This window comes from Limulus polyphemus, unplaced genomic scaffold (assembly GCF_000517525.1).
Source record: "Limulus polyphemus unplaced genomic scaffold, Limulus_polyphemus-2.1.2 Scaffold126, whole genome shotgun sequence".
Taxonomy (NCBI): Eukaryota; Metazoa; Arthropoda; class Merostomata; order Xiphosura; family Limulidae; genus Limulus; species Limulus polyphemus.
Window position 1 is genome coordinate 1,044,816 of NW_013665736.1, and position 9,536 is coordinate 1,054,351.

Genomic DNA, 9,536 nt, shown 5'->3' on the forward strand with positions numbered 1-9,536 from the left:
ACGACCTGCAGATTGTGAGTCGAGCGCCTTATCCACCTGGCCATGCTGGGCTCTCTTGTAAGTGTATCTTGCAACCTCAGATTTGAACTAACAAGTTTTGTAAGTATATGTTATTTAAACTGTTGTAATTACTCTTAGTAATTGTGATATTTTTTGTTAAACCCATTTGATCTATTAACAAAGTCTGCAATCCTATCTTTTGTTTATTTCATATGTTTTGTAGAATCTCAAAAAAAAAACATTAGAAAATCAAAATTTGATTTAATCTCGCTTATATTATTAACGCAATGTCATCACAGCCGAGAGTTAAAGTACACCTGACCGATTTGAAATATGCTACTGCCATACGCTTTGTCGAGAATCTAGTTAATTCTGCTGTTAGGTTACTAAATGAAACGGGATATTTTGGGGTTCATCTGGGATAAATAGCCTGTACATGACATATAGAAATAAAAAATACATTAAACTAAATTATTAAACCTCAATTAATTATAGCATTTGCACATTGTTCAGTCTTTCTCAAGTGGTAATCATCAATCTTGTGAATGTATTTTCAGTTGTATTTTATTCAAACCTTGGTATTTGTTTCAAGGTAGAGGTTTTTGTTTTGACAGATTAAAAGACTTACTTTATGTATGATATCACTTGATAACTCATGCTTTGCATATTCACGCTCCATATATACTTATAGAAATAATGTAGTTTATCCATGTGTGTTTGGCGAATTAATTAATAAGTTTTATGACTACCTAGATATTATGAATAAATGTTAAAACTTTAAAATTGGTGTTGCGTGAGCAATATGTTGTGGGATGTATTGCAAAGGCAGAACAAAAACAGATGTTTGCTCAAAATTGTAAGCAATGTACTTTTAGCTTACTCCCTTCATGTATCACAACAGAATCTCAGACTTTCATTGATAAAGCTTCTAGCTCTATCCCAATTTCTATGCGTATTACTTTGCAAGCTATTTTACTGGAACCCATTAAATAAGGAAATTTTGAGTTAAAAGCATAACAATGGTTATTGTTTGATTTACTTACTCACAAGCTCATCATCCGCTTCACCAGCCCCTAGTAGCACAGCGGTACGTCTGCGGACTTACAACGGTAAAACTCAGGTTTCGATACCCGTGGTTGGCAGAACACAGATAGCCTATTGTGTAGTTTTGTGCTTAATTACAAACAAACAAACAACTCTGCTCTACCTATACTCATAGATCCTGGAACCTGCGTTATTACCATTCTGGGGGGTCTTAGTCACAGCACAAAGACCGTGTAAAGTACATTTTATGGTGAGGTCACTAAAATGTGCAGACTTTTTTGGTTGGGGCTGCCCTTCTTTTTCTTTTACTTTGTTTAGAAACTTCAGATTTTCCAGAACTAGCTGAAAGATAACCACTAACTCAAAAATGACAGAGTAATGACAGACACTTTTCCATCAAAACCATAGACTTCATGGCATCACCTTCCAATGACAGTAGAGTAAATGATAGCAAAGCAGTGCTGCCCAATTAACCATGGATGATAATGAACAGTATATGACCACTGCCAGTAAGGAATACTAACATACATTTTCAGACGAAATACATGATGAAAAGAACCAGAATTACAGTTCTGAGTTCAGCCAGAGGGAACTGCTTTCAAATCGTAATAAATGAAAAGAACAATTACTAAATCGCACTTTGACAACTATAAGGAAGAGGATGTAATGAGTGTGCACCTGAACTTTTAGAAACCCCTTTTGCCATAGATGTGATATTTTCAGATAAAACCAATTTCCCAACAAATATCAGAGAGGCAAACCCGTAAATAACACCAGATTCGATCAAGATATAAGAGGAGTGTTCTGTAGTTGATAACTTGACTTAATTTTACGTTATGTAAGAAATAAACAGATTGGACGCACTTAAATGACAATTAAATCAACCTTTATTTATACACAACATAAAAAACAGTGTGTGTGTACCACGATCAGTAACTACCTCACCAGCCTATGTCCCTCAAGATGAATCTCTGCCAAACTCGTCACAATGAAAGCCAAGCAGAACTGAATAAAGAATGGGCATCTGGATTTCGAACATCACCTTTCTTTCTTTGTCTAATGGATGGAGTCACCTCGTGACTATCATTCCCTCACATCATTGGCCAGCTATCAGTTTTAGTTGACGTCGTAGTTCGGCCAGCAAAGGATATTCTAGTTTTAACCCATTCAACCCATGCTCAAAATACAGCAAAGAAATAACCCCGTGAGCTGAGGACATCAGCTAACAAAATACTAAAGATTAAAGAACTAGACAATGATAAATATCCTGAATTTTGTGTATCCGCCATGACGGTGTAGAAACCAAATCTATATAAATATAATAGTACAATCAGTTGTATGTTTATGTAACTACTTCGCAGGGTGTGAATGGATCTTCACCAAAATTGGTATGGAGGTTAATTAGGTTCATGTGGAGGTACATAAAAATGTTCAGTTTTGTATTTTGCGTTTTACGGTTTTTATGGGCGTTTTTACCACTACTTCGCCCCCTGTTGATGGATATTCACCAAATTTGGCATGAAGGTTTGTTGGGTCTATGCGGAGATACATGTAAACTTGCGGTTGCACATTTTGTGTTTTGCAGTTTTTATTGGCGTTTTTTTTATTACAATTATATATAAGGGAAGCAACTTTTCATGTCTTAAGAGAACCTTTCATTAATCATGAATTTACATAATTTCTGTCCAGGGGACGGGTACTCCAGCTAGTAATCAATAATTTGGAATATTTTGTCTTACAACAGAAGATTGAGAAGCATGGTACGTCTACATACCACATAGGTTCGTTGGCAAATATTCTAGCTCAATTCCAATTTCGGTACGTATTAGTTTTACTGAAGTCTTTTAAATAAGGCAATACTACCCAGATAACTCTGGGTGATAATGGCTCTAACCGGAATGGAATACAAACATACATTATTGGATGAATGGATGATTAAAAGGTTATTGTTACCAGAGTGACAATATAGGTAACTGCTTAATTCAGTAGCTGCTGAACTCTAATTGACTACTTAATTTTATGGGCCCAAATTATTCTGTAGACTAAGTCCTGACCAAAAAAGTCATGTGTTCTTCTTACATTTGATTTTAAGAACCATTATAGTGGATCAAAGTTCGTATTCAAAGTGGTTGTTTACTCTACCAAAAAGTCGAGTTGACAGATAAATATTATTTCTAGACCTACCATTGTGACAGTTCTAAAGTACACATGAAACAAACAAGTAAGATATTAAATCCACAAAATATAGGATCAAAATGCTTAAACTGCTAAGTTGTATATAAGACTGGCTCGACCAGAAATAAAAGAAACTGGCACCAGTTAGTTCACAAGGAAACAATAATATTTTACTAAACAACACAAGAAATGTGCACCAGTTGTGGTACATTAAAAGTTCATGGACAAATCTTTCTGTTTATATTGGTATTTTGTTACTCTGTAATAAACCAACTGAATTATATTGATTCTTGAGTCAAGTTTCGTCAACATTAATGGAATCATGAGTGAGAATTAACTGTTGAGATCCATATTACAACTGAATATAAGCTCTATTAAGGCTTCCCAGGGTGCCAATCACCAAGTTTTCAGACAAGTCCGATTAAAACAAAAGGAAAACATAGCTTTCAGCTTCTCTATCTCCTTATATACTTAACATGGTAGAAAATCCTTCAAGATCAGCTTAATAAGTTGTAAAGTAAGTCAGCATGAGATGTGAATTACAGACAAGTCTTGGACTGATCTTACAAATGTTGGATAAAGTTGCTAAAAGTAAGATTTGTGGAGTTAAAAGTTGAGCACATTCTACTGGTCTACAAGTTCCAACTAGGACAAGCACTATCTTTTATGAGACTCCTCTGACTAAAATGTAACATGAGGCCTCCCAAATTAAATTTTTCTTTGTATTAATATAAGTTGAATTTAATAATAATTCAAAAACTTGTACTTTTTATTCTAGTGACAAAAATTACATTGAATCCTGATTTTGAGTTTTTTAGCTGCAAATTTTTCAATATTTACTGAATAACCTAAAACACAAAAAAAATTAATTTGATTTTGTTTAATATGGATCTTAAATAGTTTTTTAATTGAAATTGTGGTACAGAAAGGTACCATGAGTTTTCTACATCCTACTACTGTAGTTGATGTGTAAATATTTTCGAAATTTCTGTATTTTCTTTCAGCTCAGTACGAACGTAGGAAGACTTTCAAGTAAACACATCGTAACGTTGCTTCTTGTTAGTTATATCTCAGACTTATATACTAACTGGCAATTATTGTATTAAAATAGATAAGTTCTCCTTAGCTTTGCAAATTTTTCAGATATACTGCTGAACGTTTGAAGTTATACTTAAACTGTAACATTAATTTTGCTTTTGATGTTGAATATACAATGTAACCTGTCTTTTATTTAGAGCTTTTGCGAGATTTTATATATATTATAACTTTAAGTTGTTTAGAGTTTTAGTAGAATATTTTAGTTTAACTTGCAGTGTGAGACACTGGTTTATTTGAACTTAAGTTTGGGTACCATTAGCTAGTGAAATCCACTAACATGAGTTGACCCAACAAGAACCACGATATATGGGGCAGTAGAGGCTCTCTCCGAGATGGAAGGTGAGCTGCTGGAGCTATAATGGATAAACCTTTGATTCTGAAAGGCAGATGGATAAGACATACCCATAATCTCATCATTTAGCAGTTCCAGGAGTTGGAGTCAGTACCTAGTAGAGTGTAGGGCTTCTGGAACCCTCCTACCCAATAGTTTCCCCGTATTATAGGAGTTTCTAAACATAGGATGGGCTATGAGCTTGCACATAGAGAGACCTACATTGAAATCTTGCAAAACTGTTGTAGAGATTAGGCAAACTTCTCCTTCAGTAGGTGAGAGAGAAAGAGAGAGAAGCCATTGAAGAGTTGGGCTGTGCTCTGGAATGAAAAGATTAAGACACGTGCAGTGTTATACCTGATGTTGAATCTGTATGGCCCTGAACTGGACTTGATCAAGTGGCAGTGAGAAGGAACAGTTTCACAGAGTCAATGATTAGCTGAGACTATGATGCCAATCTCCTGATTTCTTGGTTGAGGAAACAAGTCATCTACATTGTTCATTTGGTTGAAAAGCCATTGACTTAATGGGTGCTGTGACTATTGTTCTCTGAGATATTTAGTTGTAGTCTGACGAAAAGCGTGAATGAGCATTTTGTGACAACAACTCAATCAACACAGTTAGGATGGTTGTGTAGTTGAAAAATTACTGATTGGGAGGACATGTCATTCCTTGCTTTCCAAGAGTTTGAGATATGGTGTACGCATTACATTGTATGATTATCACTCGATTATCACAGCTAAGACAGTTATAGATAAAGAAATCGATTATTTAAAGGGCTTTGCGACCCTAGCTCTCCTAGATATTGGGCGATTTCCCCTTGAAAAATGACAGTCTAACATTTTATGAAGGATGCTCATCCTTATCCAAGTACTGACAATTCTCCCAAACTGACATCTGGGTTCTCGACAAAACTATCGCATATACACTTAACTGTGTATGACTACTCTAAGTGCAGTAAAAGAATTATGTTCTTTATCGACGTGGCAAGCAAATTGGGTACCTTTTCAGTAAAATAGGTTTTATTTTACTGAGGATGCCTCTATTTACTTTTCTTTGATGCTAACTAATATGAATGGACTGACTTGTGTAAAGCTGATGACCATTCTGAACAATTAAAACATATTCATTGTGGATAACTATATCTATCCAAAATTGGTTAGAACAAGTATTGTTATACAAGGTAGCACTAAAATGAATATAAATTGTGGCAAAAAAAATTGTGATTAAATATTCTAGAATAGCTAAATTCTGCGAGTAATTAATTACTTATTTTATGAGACCCATAAAGTACTACGTTTTATTACCACTTGCAGGGGTGGAACAATACTGAACTGTAGCTGTCAATGTATAGTTTACATGAGTAGTCTGAGTTGGTTACTGTGGAAATGGCGTACAAGCCCTGGTAGATCTGTCGAAAGCTATTAATGTGTGTGGTATATATGGAAATTAAAAACTTATATGCATGTAAATAGATGTTTGTGATTAGGTGTGTGCGAGATGTGGCATGCATATACGAAACATTACACGCAGCTATTCATGTGTTGTCCAACTCAAAATGAATCCGTCACTAAGAACATGACCAGAAGGCAACGTTTGAATGAGAATGCAATAATTTGATACAAATGTTATATAGAAGTATGAAGTTAACCGTGAACACTAGTCTATAAAGTATTATTTAAAAAAAAAACAATGTGACTGTTGGTTTTATTAATGCTGAGGTGAGAATATTTTAGTTTTCACATTGAAACATTCAGCAGGTAAAGGAGTAACAGGTGGGCTCACGCCAAACCTGCAGGAAAACACAGTTTGACTTGAATTTAGTGAGTATTGGTCAGCATCTTTTCAGTTGGTCAAATTGAAATGTAAGTGAGCGAGATGAAATTATCTGTGGAACTAGCATAACAAGTAATATAAATTTGGTGTACCCGATATTTTATTTGATTATGATGAAATATTACTAATCATGCAGCTTGGAACATTCCCAAAGTACCGAGTTTTATGAATCATATTGGAACATTCTTACAGATTAAGCCAGTTAGTCCATGAAAATGTGAACTGTGCAGGAATGATGGAGATGAGAATTAATACTTTCGTGTGAGATGTAACTACTTTCTTCCATGTTTAACTTGTAGCTGACGGAAGTAGCAAAGAAAAACAAGATCTTTGTGATAGTGAGCTTCCACGGTCGGAAAAAATAAGTTAGCACCTAAGCAGTATTGGATGTATTATGGTCACCTGTGTTGGTACCGAACTTTTAAGTCTTGACTTGATTCCCATGTCTTTTACACTGGACATAGGATATTTATAACATCCAGATGATAGTTGAAAGAATGCGGCAAGGATCCAGGATAGCTCTGGACCTCCGTGACAATAGTGACACCCTCGAATAGCACAGTCCTGGAGTTAAGTCATGCTTGAGGATGCCTGCATTTACTGCAGTCTGTAGGTAGTAGTAATTGTGTCCTACAGGCCATTTATTGAAACCATACTTTTACTTGTGTCCCATACATTTATGGAAAAATATCCTGCCATGCATAGGTGTTGAACAAATGGCAAAATCTAAAGACGCTTCGTTACAAAACTAACAAAAACTAACATTTTGTCCCAGTGTTGGCGCAAACAGAAAATTATTTTGTGATATGTTTGTTACAAGAAAATACCATTCACTTATATTTATCTCTCAAATGACACCCTTACTCAGTTCCTGCCTGGTATATTATTATAAATACTTATACAGTGGACACATCAGATAGCCCAAAGTGACCTTGTTCTGACACAAACAAACAAAACTTTTGATTAAATGTTAACAATTACTATGTTCGGGAGTCATACTTGGTCCATTGTTGACTGTACAGCATTTCTGACTCACCTCATATACCTGAATGATTTTTCACCTAAACAATTTCACATTGGAAAAATCAAATAAATGCAAAGCACAATTTGTAAGTTTGGAAAAGATGTTCAAAATTGTATTCGTTCATTGTAGAGAATATTTAAAATGGCTTCTCTGGAGATGAAGACTTTGAGGAAGGGCTCTTGACAAAAAGCCTTTCACTCTATCCATTCATTAAAAATATCTTCATGAAGGTTTGAGTAAAAGGCAACTACCTCTTTTAATATCTTGTTCATCAGTTCTCAGAAAGAGAAAACAGTTGTAAATTTACAATTTATGTACTTAGTCTGTGGTTGTCATTATCAATTAATGGAGTCAACAATCACGTAAAAAGTCTCAATTTTGAGTTTTGTTTCACTAGTTACCTCAACTACCGGTTCATCGTTATCATCTGCCATACCTTTTGTCATTTTTCTTAAAAATGGTCAAAACCATACAAATTTTTTGCAGTTCCATGGTACTTTTCAAACTTGCTTCTGTGAGCCTCGAGAAATTCAGATAATGATTTCAATAGTGCAACAACTGTAACCAAATTGATTGTCTCTTATTGAAGAAGATTGTATGTATTTTCAAAATGATATTCCAAAATGCTGCCATGACGAAAATTTCCAACGTTTCCCTAAGTTTAACAAGTGACGTTGCTTATGCTTTTGTGTCATCGTTCTGCTGTAATCAGCCATATTTTGTAGAACATTCCAGTACGTTTTGTATTGGTGTGACAGCTTTGAAGTGCATCAGACTGAGATGATTGCCTTGTTTACGTAATACTGAAAACACATGAAAAAACGCGATACATTACCAACAATATGTTCATAAAACATGCACTAATGAGCAAACTTAAGTAGCTTATCTTCTTCTGTCTTTATGTTGTCTTGTAGAGTTAACAAATATAACATCTCGATTTTTGGCACAATTCTGGTCCTATTTCTAACCAACAATTCACCATTTTAGCATCAACAGTCCACAAAACAAGGATTACATGATGGTATGGTTGGCATAGTAAGTATTTGCTTATTGTGATCCTCTCCTGGTATATTTTCACGAGTACTAGCAGTTTCAGAAATAAGTACAAAAATGGTGGATGGTGAATGAGTAGAAGTAGCAACCTGAACAGATTCAAAAGAAGTAGAGCTTTCACCAACAGCCTCAGGAGCAAAAGTAAAATAATCCAAAGGAGTGGAACTAGGAGTCTCTGTATTCTTAGGACCGTCGAAGAATAGACTGATTGGAAGAAGATTCATAATGATGGCATCAATTTTAGCCTTGCGCTTTAGTTTCTGGGCCCCACTCAAAGGTTTCTTCATCATGCTAGTTCTTGTTCTTTCCAATTGCACAGCTATATTTTTGTTCCTGCTGAGAGAAAAGTACAGAAATAAAGAAATCTTTTATAATTTAGTGAACGAAAATAGGCTCATCTCTACCTATAAGAAGGGCTCAAAACATTAAAGAAACAACACACTCAAAATGCAAATATATATATCCTTAGGTTGGGTGGATCCTTTAGAGAGCACGGGCTCGACACCATCGAAGCAGTTGTTAATCCGCCACTTGTCATGACTACAGAAAAACATTGGCAAGTTTGAACAAAGGAAAGATTCAAGATTAGTAGAGTTTAAGGCTAAGCATATCGTGTTCGTTTTGAACAAGTAAGTTTCTAAATTTCCTTTATTGTATGAATAAAGATGTGTTTATATACTATGTTATAAAAGGATAAGTTTATTATATCTACATATTATGCCAGTATTTCCTATAATAGAAAATAAATAAAGGTCAATAGTGATCATGGACAAAAAAGAAAGCCTCAATAGACCTCCAGCGTGTAAACTCATTACCAATCAAACCAAATGCTAAGATCACGATAAGTGATATTTTAACAGTATGAACTAGGAATAACATATAAGTTTGTTTGTTTGTTTTGAAATTCGCCCAAAGCGTTTGTTTGTTTGTAGTTAAGCACAAAGCTACACAAAGGGCTATCTGTCCTCTGCCCAC